Source organism: Phallusia mammillata, chromosome 1, assembly GCF_965637545.1.
Source record: "Phallusia mammillata chromosome 1, kaPhaMamm4.hap1.1, whole genome shotgun sequence".
Taxonomy (NCBI): Eukaryota; Metazoa; Chordata; class Ascidiacea; order Phlebobranchia; family Ascidiidae; genus Phallusia; species Phallusia mammillata.
The window spans coordinates 16,715,970-16,735,100 of NC_137252.1; the positions used below are offsets into that span (position 1 = coordinate 16,715,970).

The 19,131-nt window shown below is 35.9% G+C and overlaps 1 protein-coding gene across 1 annotated transcript in view; it reads left to right on the forward strand.

Annotated features, from left to right (window-relative positions):
- LOC145234657 (nesprin-1-like) overlaps positions 1–19,131 on the forward strand; it is a 226,022-nt gene that overhangs the window by 137,622 nt on the left and 69,269 nt on the right. The gene's annotated exons all lie outside the window — the stretch shown is intronic.

Genomic DNA, 19,131 nt, shown 5'->3' on the forward strand with positions numbered 1-19,131 from the left:
TCAGGGAAAGTATGTGGCCACAGCAGGGAAAAACCCGTTAACTGCGCAAGAATGTAATTGTTTCAGGCAGACGTGGACCCCGCCTCTGTATGATAACCATATGAAACCTTTAAATTTTGGCGCAATTTCTCTTATCTTCCCGCAGTATGTTGTGCAAGCGAAAAAACTACAAGTTTTAGTCATTTGCAGAAACGACGTCACGACATTTTAGGTACTCCTGTACTTATGACGAACTCTTCGAGTTAATTGCTGATAGATTGAACATTATCCGTTCAGTTTGACCAGATTTTTCACTATGGTAGCAGTTTATTTAAAGTGAGCAGACAATTGAGTACAATTTTGGTTTGGTATTCTGTTTGTATTGCACTGGCGCTGGTAATGGATGTACCTTATATTTTAAACAGATATGAATACCCAACAAGCATCAAGTCATTTTTGCAATTGACAACAATTTTAACAAACATGTATGTGTTGATGAATTTCATTTATCTGCAAAACATAAATAGGTTTGAGTCAAAGAGTGTCAGAACCGATATCACTCAATATTTAATACCACGGTATAATGTCTTGTCGCTCTTATAGTTAAACCTTTTTAAGAACTTCACAAAGCATGCACATGATAAAATACAGTTAACATGTCACAATAAAAACGACTCACCAATCAGTATTGGGCGACAAAAAAACTTTACATTTATATCAACTGGTGCACTCAGTACACACCAGCAGAACCGCTATGGTAACACCTACAATCCAACCAATATGCGAAGCCATCTGAAACAACGAAAATGTAATTTAGTGAAATTCATGTATTTTCTACCAACTGGGCTATATTGTTGTTGTTTTTTAACTTTGGCTTTAGGCATTTTCAAAAACCCCTATAAACATTTTATTGCCTTTTCAAATTTATTCAACTTTTCAGTGGTTGCGGCCCCATTTTTTTACTAATTAAGGCGACAACAAATAAAATCTGTGGTTATGCATGTCGCTCCGCATTGGGAGAGTGGACCACTACAAAATCATACATGAGTTTCCTGCGAAACGTCACACACGGTCTGTTTCGCCTTGCAGTGCAACCTAATAGGAAATTGCCATCTCCAATTTATTTTGCTGCTTCTATATAGCCTCGAACCTGTGTAGTGAAGGTTGAATTTAGATAAATTTGCACGTATTGGAAACTTTTTTTCATGTCGTTTGTGAGTTTGTGAACATTTTTTGATGGAGTTTAATTTGAAACTGCAAACACTCCAAGATAAATATGTAGTTTAAATTTAAAACCTAACATAATTACTTTAAAACCTAACATATAATATGTAGTTTAACAACTCGGCAAACAAATTCTTCAAAATACTTTTTTAATACTTTTCACACAGCAGTTAGCATTTACCTGAGGTTGAGAATTTGAGAAATTTTCAGTCTTATTGGAAATCGTCTCGGTTGTGTTAAGCGTAACATAATTGTTAAATCGTAAATCATCAGCTGCATCTTGTACGGTTGCGGTGTTTTCCTATTGCATATCAATTAAATTGAAGTAAATCCAAATGCTTCACGTTATTAAACATAAATAACAGTTTCGTTTTAAAGTTTTGTGATATGTTATTTTCTGATATCTACTAGTATCTGCTTAGCACTCTTACCTGATTTGTATTATATTTGGTTGTCTGGGTTTGAGTTGCAATGGTTGCCAACCTTGTTGTTTTATATGTGACAGGTTTTTCGGTGGTTCGTATGTCAGCTGCTGTATTCTGTATGATCGTATGTAGAAATTTATCAAAAACCAAAAAGATTAATAACCCCCCAAAAAGAGTATAACTTTCAGGCAGTGTTTTACATGTTTCCTTCCGAAAGAGTTTTTTCCTTAGTCATCCATATACTTGTGGGATGAAATGTTCAAATGATTGAAAAGCAACTTTAAATAACGATTTTCTGTGTTACCCTGTTGATGTTATTAGTTAAATTTTATATTTTCACACGTTGGAAAATACCTGTCCCGTAACCGAAACAGCAAAAACAGATCGTGCAACCCAATGCGAAATTGCTCACTCATATTCATTTTGCAGCGTCTATATAACCTAGAGCTTGTGCAGTGGCGTTTTTAGAAATCGAGTAAAATTGAATCTAGATTAAAATTTGAACGCATTTTAGGCTATTTTTCCTGTCCGTGTGAGTTAAACATTTTCAGCCAATTAAAATATAAACACTCCAAAAGAAATGTCTAGTTTAAATTTCCCTATTAGCACATTTTATGTACTTTAAAACCTAGCATATAAATAAGGAGTTCAACAACTTGGCAAACAGATTCTACGGAATACTTCGTAATACTCGTAGTTTTTTTCACAGCAGTTTGGCATTTACCTGAGATTGATTAGAATTTCCAGTCTTGTTTGACGTCGTCACAGTCCCCCAAGTTGTTGTATTAAGCGTAACAGAATTGTTAAATCGTAAATCATCAGCTGCATCTTGTAAGGTTGTAGTGTTTTCCTATTTCAGATCAATTCAAACGCACATGGCTCAAGTTAAATTGGTTATTTAAAAAAATATATAGATGTGTAATTATAATAATGTACTTTCTATATTTTTTGTTTGTTTGGACCTGGTCTGTGCTTATATGTGATCGGCTGGTGATTGGTTGTTAGCATACACGTCTTGTATGTTTGAATTGAAGTAAAATCAAATGCTTCACGTTATTAAACATGAATAGCAGTTTCGTTTTAAAGTTTTGTGATATGTTATTTCCTGATATCTACTAGAATCTGCTTAGCACTCTTACCTGCTGAGTTATGATATATTTGGTTGTCTGGGTTTGAGTTGCAATGGTTGTCAACCTTGTTGGTTTATATGTGACAGGTTTTTCGATAGATCGTATGTCAGCTGCTGTATTCTGTATGATCGTATGTAGAATTTTGTTAAAAATCAAGAAGATTAATAACCTACCAAAAGGTAAAACTTTCAGGCAGTGTTTTACATGTTTCCTTCAGAAAGAGTTTTTTCCTTAGTCATCCATATACTTGTGGGATGAAATGTTCAAATGATTGAAAAACAACTTTAAATAACGATTTTCTGTGTTACCCTGTTGATGTTATTATTTAAATTTCATATTTTTGCACGTTGGAAAATACCTGTTCCTTAACCGAAACAGCTAAAAACAGGTGGTGCAACCCAATGCGAAATTGCTCACACGAATACATTTGGCTGCGTCTGTATAGCCCTGAACTTGTGCAGTGGCGTTTTTGAAATCGAGTAAAATTGAATTTAGATTAAAATTTTCACGTATTTTTTCATGTCGTTTGTGAGTTAAACATTTTCAGCCAGTTAAAATATATTTTTGTTGCATTTTTTGATCGAGTTTAAATGAAAGCGCAAACACTCCAAACGAAATGTGTAGTTTAAATTTCCCTATTAGCACATTTTTTGTACTTCAAAACCTAACATATAAATATGCAGTTTAACAACTTGGTAAACAAATTCTTCGAAATACTTTTTTAATACTCCTAGTATTTTTTACAGCAGTTAGCATTTACCTGAGGTTTATTAGAATTTCCAGTCTTATTGGAAATCGTCTCGGTTCCCCAAGTTGTGTCAAGCGTAACAGAATTGTTAAATCGTAAATGATCAGCTGCATCTTGTACGGTTATAGTGTTTTCCTATTTCATATCAAAAAAACAAACGCACATGGCTCAAGTTAAATTGATTATTAAAAAATTATATAGATGTATAATTACAACAATGTACTTTCCATATTTTTTGTTTGTTTAGACCTGGTCTGTGCTTATATGTGATTGGCTGGTGATTGGTTGTTAGCATACACGTCTCGTATGTTTGAGTTGAAGTAAAATCAAATGCTTCACGTTATTGAACATGAATAACAGTTTCATTTTAAAGTTTTGTGATATGTTATTTCCTGATATCTACTAGTCTCTGCTTAGCACTCTTACCTGAGTTATGATATATTTGGTTGTCTGGGTTTGAGTTGCTATGGTTGCCAACCTTGTTGGTTTATATGTGACCGGTTTTTCGGTGGTTCGTATATCAGTTACTGTATTCTGTATGATCGTATGTAGAATTTTATTACAAACCAAGAAGATTGATACCCCCTAAAAGGTAAAACTTTCAGGCAGTGTTTTACATGTTTCATTCAAGAAGAGTTTTTCCTTAGTTTTCCATACCCATATACATAGGCCTACATCGTCATTTCGCAAAACGAGTCAAGTCGTGTTTATTAAGTAAACATAACTGTTTCAGGTTATTAAACGTGAATTAAAGTTATGTGATATATTATTTACTGACGTCTGCTAGTCTCTGCTGAGCACTCTTGCTTTTTACCTGAGTTGCGTTATAGGTGGTTGTCTGAGTTTTAGTTGCAGTTGTTTCCAACGTTGTTGGTTTATATGTAACAGGTTTTTCAGTGATTTGTGATCCAGCTGCCGCATTCTGTATAATCACAGGTAGATTTTTGTGACAAATCAAAAAGATTCAAAATCGTCAAAAATATAACATTTCAGTGTATCCTATATACGTTTTTTTCAGGAAGAGTTTTTTTCTTAGTTATCCATTTACTTTTGGCATGATAAAGCAATTTTAAACAATGTTCTGTTAATGTTATTTTTTTTTAATTGATACTTTAGCACGTTGGAAAATACCTGTTTCGTAGCTGCACCAACAAGAACAGGTGTAGTAGGTGTAGATGGATTACGTTGTAGCGTTCTTGACTGTGTGTTTGTGGAAACTTGCTCTACAACCGCACATAATAATAATGAAACAAAACCCGGACATTTATCGTTGATCTAAGGCAGGAAAAAAACTGTGACCCGTTACACCTTCTTTTAAAATTTCAAAACAATTATTTCTTTAAACATTATCAAAGGTGTCTAGTCAGCTCACTATACGGGTTGTCCGTGTTTTTGGTGACAATTCTACTCATTAACGTATCATCGCATTTGTTTAATTGTTTACTTACTATCTAAGTCGGTTAGTTATTGTACTACCGGACAAGATAGCCTTGTAGCAGATAGTTCTACAAACACTTACAGTAAATTAATTGTTGTCAAAGGAGAAGTAACTTTCCTATTGGCATAGAGGAAAAAAGTATCGCCCACCTGATGATAGTTTGGCTTTAGGACATTCTATACAATATGACCAGTCCCAATCATGTTGGACTCTTGGTTTAACTCCACACCAATAGCCGCTCCAGAAAGAATAAACACAGCTGTTGTATATGACGTTGCTGTAGGTAAAAGGAAAAACGCACGACACACCCATTGTGGTGCATGTTTCTAAAAAAGAATCAGATTCTGTAAGCCCTGAAACAAATAAAACTCCATGGCGTAAGCATGTTGGTTTTTTACGCCATACTTGCAAACCTAATTAAAACCCTCAATCATCACTACAGTGGTCACTACATTTACCAGTAAAACAGATTCATCTTTTTCACTAACGTCCACTAATTCACGCCACAGATGAGGCATTCATTTTTTATCCAATTTTTGATCGCTATTTCGTACATTGTTCGTTTCAATCCAGGTGTGTATAACCTGTTTTCCTGTTGCATTAGCGTGGTTTTTATTTTTTTACCTGCGATTGCCATGGTCATTTTTGTATCTACATGATACCTGCTGTAAAAAATAAGATTCATTTGATCATCTTCCAGCAACTCGTGCCTATAGAAGTCTTAATGAATGGTTGGCTATGGCTTTAGTTTAAGTGAACGATTTGCCTTTTATTCGAAATTGTCCATGACCTTGTCATGTATATTATTACAATGTATATCGCATGTTTTTTAGTCAAGTAGTTAAAACTGTAATATTACCTTTCTATACCTAAACCTTGTTCAATATGCAAAAAAATTAATCAATGCACGGTCTGAAGTACAGAAACGCTGTGACCAAACAAAAGAGGTTGCCCTCCCCATGTTCAGTCTTATTAAAAAGTTAAATTTTAAGTCGATCTGCGAGACGACCGCTGTCTTATTCTCATCCGTTAGTACAGAAATGCATGCCGTTTTCACAAAAAAAAACACCCTTTGTCATATATCACAGAATAAGGCCAAGGCATAAATTATTTCTATACACAGTCATTTCTGGAACAAACTAGCACAAGTCATGTTAATTTTATGAACAAAGTTACCTGTAGTTATTTTATACTCAGATGTATGGCTTTGTGTCGTGCTTGTCTGCAGTTTGTCGTACTTTTGCTCTACATTTAAATTTAAACTAAATAAACATTTGTCAGTAATATGTTTCAAGAGTCAATAAACTACGACTTTTACCTTGTCTCAAATACAACTACTAACTGGTAAATGATTATTAAACTTGACAAAAGAGATTATTTGGTAAATTTATAAATTTTCTCATCAACCAGAGCGTTTTTCTAACTAAAATATATTGAGCATAGTTGATGTATTTATTTCTTGGCAGTAAGCATTACAAGGTTACCTGCAAAAGTATTCAAAGTTTCATCACCAGAACCAGAGAAAAAAAGCGCGAATAGTGGAATTGTTGTGTCTGATGTTAATCCTACGGTTTGGTCCTGGTTTCCATGTAGATTTTTCGCTGTAGAATTCTGGTTCAATATGCGACTATCTTGTTGCTTTGGCGTATTAATACTCGTTCCATCTACAGACATCGACCAAATAACATAAAGTATCAACCAAACTTCCCGCTTCATCATAGAATGTTTGATTACACTTTCTATACAGCAAACAGTTTAGTTTGAACTCCGAGCATTAAAACTAAACACAGAAGTTAAAACTCATAAAGGCCAATTACAAAGCTTTAGTACAGGGGTGGGCAATCTGCGGCCCGCGAGGCAATTTGTTTTGGCAATTGTATTTGACCCCACGGTAACAAAGGTTGCCCAGCCCTGCTTTAGTTAGTTAGAACTACCACGCCATCTCCGTACTCTCCTTTTACATTATATCCTGTCGTGACGGGGGTTTCGATTCATTGCAGTCGCATCATTTTTTTACCTGCGACTGCCATGTTTAGATTTTTGTATCTACATGATACCTGTTGTAAAAAATAAGATTCATTTCATCATGTTCCAGCAACTCGTGCCTATAAAAGTCTTGATGCATGGTTCGCTAGGGATTTGGCCTAAGTGAACGATTTGCCTTTTATTCGAAATTGTCCATGACCTTGTCATGTTTATTATTACGATGTATATCGCATGTTTTTTAGTCAAGTAGTTAAAACTGCAATATTACCTTTCTATACCTAAACCTCGTTCAATATGCAAAAAAATTAATCAATGCACGGTCTGAAGTACAGAAACGCTGTAGGCCAAACAAAAGAGGTTGCCCACCCCATGTTCAGTCTTATTAAAAAGTTAAATTTTAAGTCGATCTGCGAGACGACCGCAGTCTTATTCTCATCCGTTGGTACAGAAATGCATGCCGTTTTCACAAAAAAAAACACCCTTTGTCATATATCACAGCATAAGGCCAAGTTGTCAGCTGATACGTTGACAAGGCATAAATTATTTCTATACACAGTCATTTCTGGAACAAATTAGCACAAGTCATGTTAATTTTATGAACAAAGTTACCTGTAGTGATTTTATACTCAGATGTATGGCTTTGAGTCGTGCTTGTCTGCAGTTTGTCGTACTTTTGCTCTACATTTAAATTTAAACTAAATAAACATTTGTCAGTAATATGTTGCAAGAGTCAATAAACTACGATTTTTACCTTGTCTCAAATACAACTACTAACTGGTAAATGATTATTAAACTTGACAAAAGAGATTATTTGGTAAATTTATAAATTTTCTCATCAACCAGAGCGTTTTTCTAACTAAAATATATTGAGCATAGTTGATGTATTTATTTCTTGGCAGTAAGCATTACAAGGTTACCTGCAAAAGTATTCAAAGTTTCATCACCAGAACCAGAGAAAAAAAGCGCGAATAGTGGAATTGTTGTGTCTGATGTTAATCCTACGGTTTGGTCCTGGTTTCCATGTAGATTTTTCGGTGTAGAATTCTGGTTCAATATGCGACTATCATGTTGCTCTGGCGTATTAATACTCGTTCCATCTACAGACATCGACCAAATAACATAAAGTATCAACCAAACTTCCCGCTTCATCATAGAATGTTTGATTACACTTTCTATACAGCAAACAGTTTAGTTTGAACTCCGATTAAAACTAAACACAGAAGTTAAAACTTATAAAGGCCAACGCCAATTACAAAGCTTGGCTCCACGGTAACAAAGGTTGCCCAACCCTGCTTTAGTTAGTTAGAACCACCAAGCCATCTCCGCCCTCTCCTTTTACATTATATCCTGTCGTGACGGGCGTTTCGATTCATTGCAGTCGCATCATTTTTCTACCTGCGACTGCCATGTTTAGATTTTTGTATCTACATGATACCTGTTGTAAAAAATAAGATTCATTTCATCATGTTCCAGCAACTCGTGCCTATATAAGTCTTGATGCATGGTTCGCTAGGGATTTAACTTAAGTGAACGATTTGCCTTTTATTCGAAATTGTCCCTGACCTTGTCATGTATATTATTACGGTGTATATCGCATGTTTTTATTAACCCAATTTACCCTTTGCAGATGTAACGTCAACTGATGACAGTGGTGAACAAAGCTAGCTCAGAAAACCCCACTTGATGCATTCCGTTTACAATTTTTACTTTAGTTAGGTTTAGTTTTATTTTCTGATAATTCAATTGAAAACACAGGTTTAATAAATTTCAAAAGTATTCATTTCTAAATCTACACGTTACAAGTAAAATCTGTGGAAACATAAATGCAGAAACAACTAGAGACCGTTTTCGTTTGTTAACTACTAAGCACCAAACGGCTGACTCTTTCAAACACTTCTTGATACTCTTAAGTTTTGCGTTTTACATAATTGTTTAACCACCGGCAAATCGAAACACTTGAACATTTCCGCCAATCTCATTTCAGCAAAACTTTTGTATTTTGTTTCTGATTTAAGTCTTTTGCTGTGTTTTAAACCGCCATTTATAAACAGTTTTGGGTTCGGACAATTATCTCTGCCTGGCTTTTTATATTCGACGTGAGACTCACTAGATACAAACCTCATTTGCTTAATTGGTGTCACTGGCCTTTCTCGAAAATTATGTGTTTTCGTCAATCATAAGCCTCCGTTTGATCGTAACGCCGCCTCTATCCGACCTGTTGCTGACACAAAATGCATATATAACTTGTCTTTCGGATATAAACATGGCTAGAACAGGGCAAGCGTTTGCTTTCCTAGCCACGCCTGATGTGAAATTAGTTCGTTTCACAAGAGTTGCTGAGCAAAGCTTATCACTTTTTCGATACGGAAACACTTCCAGTGATGTTGCCCCCAGCAGAGCCATTCTTTTAGGCTTTATAATTACAAATTGCTCATTTGGCAACCAACAACATAATTCAGTACACTGTTGCTACAGAATTGTTGTTTCTAGCTTTCAATCGCTTTGCAGATCGGTTTGCCAAATTAGGAGAGTCCCCTACTTGTTCGTCTGAAATTGTAGTAAATAGGCTTATTCAGAATGATATTTGGCAAGTGAAAGGGCTAGGATCAGAAAATACTGCATTGTTTTTGTTTTGTTGCCTATTAAATGGTTTGGGGTGGTATCACTTGCATTTATGTAAGCATTGTTGTCATGTTTGTGAGAATAAACATTTGTTACGGCCCATGTGTGAAAAACATGCTCTGATGACAATTTTAGATCGGTCTGAGTTATTGTTAAATATAAAGACGCAACCTGGTATACTCGGCAACCAGCAACACATTTTTGGCTTTGTAAGCTCGATAAAAAATTAATTGATGGGCCCGAGTGCAGCTCATTAGTTTCCCCCCCTCCCCATCGTAAAGACAGCATCCTTTTTACGGGGGTTTTTCCACTTGTTGATCGACCCCAAATATTACTCTCACTCCTCAATTAACTGCTCCGCTGCGTCGTTGGCAATTCCACTTTCAAAATTATTTCTGGAGATATTGTGGAAAAAAACCCTCTGTATTCATATATGATAATCTATGAACCCTTTAAGTTTTGGCGCAATTTGTCTTTAAACACAGCATACACTGAACGTTTGGCATAGTTTATTGTCGTCACAACAAGGCATTCTGCTGCAATATGTGCAAGCGAAAAAAGTACAAGTTTCAGTCATTTGCAGAAACGACATCATGACGTTGTAGGTGTAACGGAATTGTTTCGGCAGGCCTGATAAATCGATGTGATGCACCAAGCCTGCTTAGTTAATTCGCAACAGTTCCAGAACCCTGCAATCACGGCTCACCACTAAAGCCAATTATACTCCCTCACACTGGTTTAGCTTATGGGCGCGACTTATCTTTAAAACAATGTAAAAGCAACGTTACACCGGGCACGTGGCAACCCACCACCAATACCGACACCAATACCAACACCAACACCGCCACGTTTCACAGCGCCCAGAGGAAAGCCATATCAACGACTAGCGACGCGCTATTTAAGGCATGTGGAACAAGAAGGCACATTCCGGCGCAATCAACGCCTTGCAAACCAATCACCCCTAAGGGGAAGCAGCGAGGGTGCCACAACACAAAAACGTAATTAAGGTGCCACAACGAAAAAGAATGAAAACAATAAGTGACGGTGACAAAAAATAACAAGCAAATAAAATTTAGCTACATAGGTACTCCTGTACTTGTGACGAAATATTCGAGTCATATTGCTTATAAATTATCCGCTCATTTCGACCTGATTTTTCACTATGATAGCTGTTTATCCAAGTGAGCACACATCTGAGTACAATTTTGGTTTGGTATATTGTTTATATTGCACTGGCGCTGGTAATTGATGTAACTGTGTTGATGAATTTTATTTATCTGCAACATACAAATAGGTTTGAGTCAAAGAGTGTCAGAACCGATATCACTCAATATTTAATAGAGCAGTATGATGTCTTGACGCTCTTATTGTTAAAACCTTTTTAAGAACTGCACTTACACATGATAAAATACAATTAACATGTCACAATAAAAACGACTTACCAATCAGCACAACATTACATTTATATCATCTGGTGCACTCCGTCTGTCGTACACAACCTGAAGGGATGGTTACTTTTATAGGAAGATCGTGCTAGTCGCCAACACAGCACTTACCTCTGTGGGCCATGGTATAAGTACACTAGAATAGCAACCACAATACACCCCAGAACCGCTATGGTAACACCTACAATCCAACCAGTTTGCGAAGCTATCTGAAACAGCGAAAATGTAATCGGGTGAACTTCATGTATTTTCTACCAACTGGATTTTATTGTTGTCGTTTTCTTTTGCTTGGAAACAAACCTTTTTTTGGTTTGGATCTACATGTTCTTGTGACTTTTGCCATTTCCAAAACGCCCCCCTGTCCACAGTTTTATTGCCTTTTCAAATTTATTAAACTTTTCAGTGGTTGCGTCCCCTTTTGATTTTTTTACTAATTAAGGCAACAAATAAAATCCGTGGTTATGCATAAGCAATATGTCACCCCGCATTGGGAGAATGGACCACCACAAAATTGTACATGAGTTTTCTGCGAAACGTCAAACACGGCCTGTTTCGCCTTGCAGTGCAACCTAATAGGAAATTGCCCGCTCAAATTCACTTTGCTGCGTCTATATAACCTCGAACCTGTGTAGTGGCATTTTAAAAATTGAGTAAAGTTGAATTTAGATTTAAATTTGCACGTAGGCTATTGGAAGCTTTTTTATGTCGTTTGTAAGTTAAATATTTTACAAACAGTTACAATATGTTTTTTGACGGAGTTTAATTTGAAAGTGCAAACACTCCAAAGAAAATATGTAGTTTAAATTTGCCCATAACCACATTTCACGTATTTTAAAACCTAACATATAAATATGCAGTTTAACAACTCCGTAAACAAATTTTTTAAAATGCTTTTTTAATACTTCTACTTTTCACACAGCAGTTAGCATTTACCTGAGGTTTATTAGAATTTCCAGTCTTATTGGAAATCGTCTCGGTTCTCCAAGTTGTGTTAAGCGTAACAGAATTGTCAAATCGTAAATCATCCGCTGCATCTTGTACGGTTGCGGTGTTTTCCTATTTTATATCAATTCAAATCAACATGCTCAAGTTAAATTGATCATTAAAAAAATATAGAGATGTATAATTACAATATAGGTATTTTCGATAGTTTTGTCTCATTTACTCACACCTAGTCTGTGCTTATATGCGACAAGCTGGTCGTTGTCATTTCCCATAAATGAGTCAGGTCGTGTTTATTAGGTAAACATAACTGTTTCAGGTTATTAAACGGGAATTAAACTTATGTGATATATTATTTACTGACTTCTGCTATAGTCTTTACTTAGCACTCCTGATTTTTACCTGAGTTGCGTTGTAGTTGGTTGTCTGGGTTTCAGTGGCAGTTGTTGGCATCGTTGTTGGTTTATATGATACAGGTTTTGCAGTAATTTGTGATCCAGCTGCTGCATTCTGTATAATCACACAGAGTTGTAAACGGGCCTAAAATCGGTCCGAATCCGGTCCGAACCGGAAAGTACAAGTCCTAAACCCGGCCCGAACCCGAATCGTTTTTAAGAAGCCCGTTTTTTTGGAAGAAACCTAAGCCTAAACCCGGCCCGAATCACATGTCGATTATTTGTGACAAAACAAGAAGATTCTCAAAAATATGTCATTTCAGTGTATTTTACACATGTTATATTCAGGAAGAGTTTTTTCTTAGTTATTATTTTTAAAAGTGCAATTGGCAACAGGTTTTTTGTTGTTTCCTGATTTTGCTGTTGTCCTCTGTATGATTGTATGTACAGTTTGATTTAAAACCAAGAAGTTAAATTTCCCCAAAATTGTAAAATTGCAGGCTGTGCTGTATGTTTTATTCGGAAGGAGTTTTTCCCTAGTTATCCATATACTTGTGGCAAGCAATATTTAAATGATTAAAAAAATATAAACAACGTTTTTTTTGTGTGTTGCTCTGTTTATTTTTAATAATATATATTTTTGATAATACATATGTTGCATGTTATATAATACCTGTTTCTTAACTGCACCAACAAGAACAAGTGTAGTAGGTGTAGATGGATTACGTTGTAGCGTGCTTGACTTTGTGTAGTCAGAAACTTGCTCTACAATCGAACATAACCAAATTAGTACCCGTGACACCCTCAACAACTTTTTCTTCAAATATTATTAAAGGTTAACTCAAAACCACAGCATTTTTCAGTTGTTTACAGTCTAAGTCAGTTAGGTATTGTGCTTGGGTACCCTTACTGTAAACCATTACAGTAAATTAATTTTGTTCAATGGAGAAGTAATTTATCAATTAGCCTGCACGCAAAAAGTACCGGTCATGTGATGGTACTGCGGGTTTGGGGAATTTTGTACAATATGCCCAGTCGTTAAACCCAATTAAATATCTGAATTTTGGATTAATTCCACACCATTATCTTTTTGAACACAACTGTCGTACTCCTTGTACGGTTGACTTAGCTATGGGTTTAATGTTTCAAGTGCCCTAAATCAAGGGTCTGCAAATACTGTGTAGTGCCACCAACAAAAAACAGTCCAAAAGACTGGGACAACCCCCTTTAAAATAAGCTGTATTCGAGAGTTCCAAGAACATAACTAGAATTGAAGGCAATTAAAGGTAAAAAATCATACAGCCCGCCGGGGCTTGGCAAATCTTAGTTTTGGCTCACTGCATGCTTTTTCTACTGCGGAACGTTTTTGAAACAAAATTTTTATCACGGACCGGCCTTCAAAAAACTGCAAATATTTAGCAATGAAAACGCATAAATTAGTTTATTATCCCCGGATGACATGGGCAAATGTTTTAAAGTATTTAACCTGAAAAAATGTACGCCCCGGTAACGAACACGTCGCAGACCGGTACCGGTCCGCTCGGTTGCGGACCACTGCTTTAGTGCCCAAACCTCGTTTCAGACCATTTGAGTAAAAAGCCATGCAAAAATAGTTTTAATTGCCATACGGTGCCATCAGTACATGTACCTTCATAGGGGTAAACTGTAAGTCTGCCTTGGAGACTAGCACTGTCCAAATCAGATAAATAAATAGAAAAATGCTGGTTGTTTAAAAAATCCTGTCGGATGTACAGCATATAAGAATTTGGCTTTTAGATACTATACTACTCATGTGCGGTTGTTAGGACTACTTCGTTGGTTGTAAATAGTCATAGTTTCCCACATAACAATGGCGACTGGTAAATAAATAGGCATCTTGACACCGTCATTTCTGGAACATGTTAGGTCACGAAATAAATAAAACTACTAATTACAACTTTTACCAAATAAATACAATTACTAACTCGCGAATGATTATTACCCTCGACGAAGTATATCATATGGTAATTTATTGTACTTTATATTCCACCAGAGCGCTTTTTACTAAAAATGCTTAGCATTGTTCATGTATTTATTTCTTGGCCATAAGCAATACAAGGTTACCTGCAGAAATATTCAAAGTTTCATCACCAGAACCTAATCCTACGTTTTGCTCCTCGTTAACCCCATGTAGATTTTTAGCTATAGAATTCTGACTTAATATGGGACTATCTTGTTGCTCTGGCGTATTGATACTCGTTCCATCGACAGACATCGACCAAATAACATAAAGTATCAACCAAACTTCCCGCTTCATGATACAATGTTAGATTACACTTTCTGTACAGCAAACAGTTTGAACTCCGAGCATTAAAATTAAACACAGAAGCTGAAACACATAAAAGCCTATTACAAAGCTTTAGTTCAGGGGTGGGCAATCTGCGGCCCGCGGTGCAATTTGTTTTGGCAATTGTATTTGGCCCCACGGTAACAAAGGTTGCCCACCCCTGCTGTAGTTAGTTAGAACTACCACGCCATCTCCGCACTCTCGTTTTACATTATATCCTGTCGTGACGGGGTTTCGATTCCCTGGATAACCACTTCTCGTTAATAAACGCTGAATAGGCATTTTGTTTTATGTAGTGTCGTAGACTTAAATCCTACATGTAAGTTACAACTTGTCAATCTTACTTTTGTGTAAAAACTTTAAATGTCTTACGAACAAGGAAACTATGACAAGACCCTTGCAATATTTTGAAAATTAAAATGGATTTAAACTGTTAAACTTTCTATGGTTTATTGCTAAGTATTGAAACAGCCACGAAATAGTTTTGGCAACCTCGGAATAAGCAGGAATTTGTTGCGTGATCTTTTGCGCCTTTCTAGCTTTCTTCGTCTTCTAACGCTCAGTCTTTTTTCATAATTTGTGAAATGACTTAATTGGGTGCTAATATTTTGTCGAAACAAGATGTACAAACTGTGACTTAACTTCTGGTCAAACTTGACACTGAAATGTAAATATTCAACTGCAAAATGTAAATTGTTATTATTATTTGCAACAATACAAGAGCCCTGAACATGTCTAACCGCTAACAAGTCCAACTAGTTATGTCACATAGGCTCGTACGAAAAAAATGGGGGAACCAATCACAAACGATAACGCTAGCGTAAAACCCCATTGTCGTTTGCCGGTGATTGAACGGCCATCAGAACAGGAAATTTGGTTCTGAAACTACAAGCGAAAGGAAAAGAATGAGACCACAGCAGGGAAAACCCGTTAAATGCGCAAGAATGTAATTGTATCATGCAGACGTGGACCCCGCCTCTGTATGATAACCATTTGAAACCTTTAAATTTTGGCGCAATTTGTCTTATCTCCCCGCAGTATGTTGTGCAAGCGAAAAAAGTACAAGTTTTAGTCATTTGCATAAACGACGTCATGACATTTTAGGTACTCCTGTACTTGTGACGAAATCTTCGAGTTAATTGCTTATAGATTGAACATTATCCGTTCATTTTGACCAGATTTTTCACTATGGTAGCCGTTTATTTGAAGTGAGCACACCATCGAGTACAATACAATTTTGTTTTGTATTTTGTTTGTATTGCACTGGCGCTGGTAATTGATATAACTTATATTTTAAACAGATATAAATAACCAACAAGCATCAAGTCATTTTTGCAATTGACAACAATTTTAACAAACATGTATGTGTTAATGAATTTCATTTATCTGCAAAACATAAATAGGTTTGAGTCAAAGAGTGTCAGAACCGATATCACTCAGTCTTTAATACAACGGTATAATGTATTGTCGCTCTTATAGTTAAACCTTTTTAAGAACTGCACATGCACATGATAAAATACAGTTAACATGTCACAATAAAAACGACTTACCAATCAACATTGGGTGACAAAGAAACTTTACATTTATATCATCTGGTGCACTCCGTCTGTCGTACACAACCTGAAGGGATAGTTACTTTTATTGGAACATCGTGCTAGTCGCCAACACAGCACTTACCTCTGTGGACCGTGGTATAAGTACACTAGAATAGCAACCACAATACACCCCAGAACCGCTATGGTAACACCTACAATCCAACCAATTTGCGAAGCCACCTGAAACAACGAAAATGTAATTGGGTGAAATTCATGTATTTTTCTACCAACTGAATTATATTGTTGTTGTTTTTAACTTTGGCTTTTGGCATTTGCAAAACTCCCTGTCCACATTTTATTGCCTTTTCAAATTTATTCAACTTTTCAGTGGTTGCGTCCCCTTTTGATTTTTTTACTAATTAAGGCAACAAATAAAATCCGTGGGTATGCATGTCACTCCGCATTGGGAGAGTGGACCACTACAAAATCATACATGAGTTTCCTGCGAAACGTCAAGCATGGCCTCTTTCGCCTTGCAGTGCAACCTAATAGGAAATTGCCCGCTCAAATTCATTTTGCTGCGCCTATATCTAACCTCGAACCTGTGTAGTGGCATTTTAAAAATTGAGGAAGGTTGAATTTAGATTTAAATTTGCACGTATTGGAAGCTTTTTTATGTCGTTTGTGAGTTAAACATTTTACAAACAGTTACAATACATTTTTTGAAATACATTAATTCAAAAGTGCAAACACCCTAAAAAATATGAAGTTTAAATTTGCCTATTAGCACATTTCATGTACTTTAAAACCTAACATATAAATATGCAGTTTAACAACTTGGTAAACAAATTCTCCAAAATACGTTTTTAATACTTCTACTTTTCACACAGCAGTTAGCATTTCCCTGAGGTTTATTAGAATTTCCAGTCTTATTGGAAATCGTCTCGGTTCCCCAAGTTGTATTAAGCGTAACAGAATTGTTAAATCGTAAATCATCAGCTGCCTCTTGTGCGGTTGTAGTGTTTTCCTATTTCATATCAATTCAAATGCACATGGCTCAAGTTAAATTGATTATTAAAAAAATATATAGATGTATAATTACAATAATGTACTTTCTATATTTTTTGTTTGTTTAGATCTGGTCTGTGCTTATGTGATCGGCTGTTAGCATACACCGCTCGTGGCATGTTTAAATTCAAGTAAAATCAAATGCTTCAGGTTATTAAACATGAATAACAGTTACATTTTAAAGTTTTGTGATATGTTATTTCCTGATATCTACTAGTCTCTGCTTAGCACTCTTACCTGAGGTATGTTATATTTGGTTGTCTGGGTGTGAGTTGCAATGGTTGCCAACCTTGTTGGTTTATATATGACAGGTTTTTCGGTGGTTCGTATGTCAGCTGCTGTATTCTGTATGATCGTTTGTAGAAATTTATTAAAAACCAAGAAGATTAATAACCCCCAAAAAGGTAAAACTTTCAGGCAGTGTTTTCCATGTTTCCTTCAGAAAGAGTTTTTCCTTAGTTATTCATATACTTGTTGCATGAAATGTTCAAATGATTGAAAAGCAGCTCAAAACAACGTTTTTCTGTATTGCCCTGTTGATGTTATTATTTTGATTTTTGATTTTTGCACGTTGAAAAATGCCTGTTCCGTAACCGAAACAGCAAAAACAGGTGGTGTAACCCAATGGGAAATTGCTCACTCAAATAGATTTGGCTGCGTCTATATAGCCTTGAACTTGTGCAGTGGCGTTTTTGAAACCGAGTAAAATTGAATTTAGATTAAAATTTGAATGTATTGTTGGCTTTTTTCATGTCGTTTGTGAGTTAAATATTTTCAGCCAGTTAAAATATATATATTGTTGCATTTTTTAAGCAAGTTTGATTTGAAAGTGCAAACACTCCAAAGAAAATGTGTAGTTTGAATTTGCCCATTAAGCTTAGAACATTTCACGTACTTTGAAACCTAACATATAAATATGCAGTTTAACAACTTGGTAAACAAATTCTTCGAAATACTTTTTTAATACTCCTAGTATTTTTTACAGCAGTTAGCATTTACCTGAGGTTTATTAGAATTTCCAGTCTTATTGGAAATCGTCTCGGTTCCCCAAGTTGTGTTAAGCGTAACAGAATTGTTAAATCGTAAATCATCCGCTGCACTTACAGTAAATTAATTGTATCTAAAGGAGAAGTTATTTTCCTATTGGCATAGAGGAAAAAAGTAGCGCTCACCTGATGGTACTGTGGCTTGGGGGCATTTTATACAATACGCCCAATTTGGGGTAGTCACCCCCCAAAAAAGACTATTGGTTTAACTCTACACCAATTGCCCGTCGAACCAGAAACACAACTGTTGTACATGATGTTATTGTGGGTAAAAGGAAAAACGCACGACACACCCATTATGGTGCATGTTTCTAAAAAAGAAACATATTCTGTAAGCCCTGAAACAAATAAAATGGCGTAAATATGTAGGTTTTTTACGCCATACTTGCAAACCTAATTAAAACCCTCGAATCATTACCAGTGGTCACCACAGTTAACAGCAAGACAGATTCACCTTTTTCACTAACGTCCACTAATTCACACCACAGGATATGGCATTCATTTTTTACCTAATTTTTGATCGCTATTTCGTACATTGTTCGTTTCAATCCAGGTGTGTATTACCTGTTTTCCTATTGCATTAGCGCAGCGGTTCCCAAACTTTTTCATATTTTTTCAAAACGGCCCCTTTGCCATTATTTTGAGGGCTCGCGGTCCTTGAGCCTAAATATGTATTTCATAAAAACGAAAGTTGATTTCAGGATTTTAGCTAGTTATGCAAAATTGCGCATAAAAGTCATCCAAACACAGCTTGTGACATCACAGACAAGACAAATGCACTACAATTGTGCGCGAACAATTGCATTTTTGATAGTTGTCATT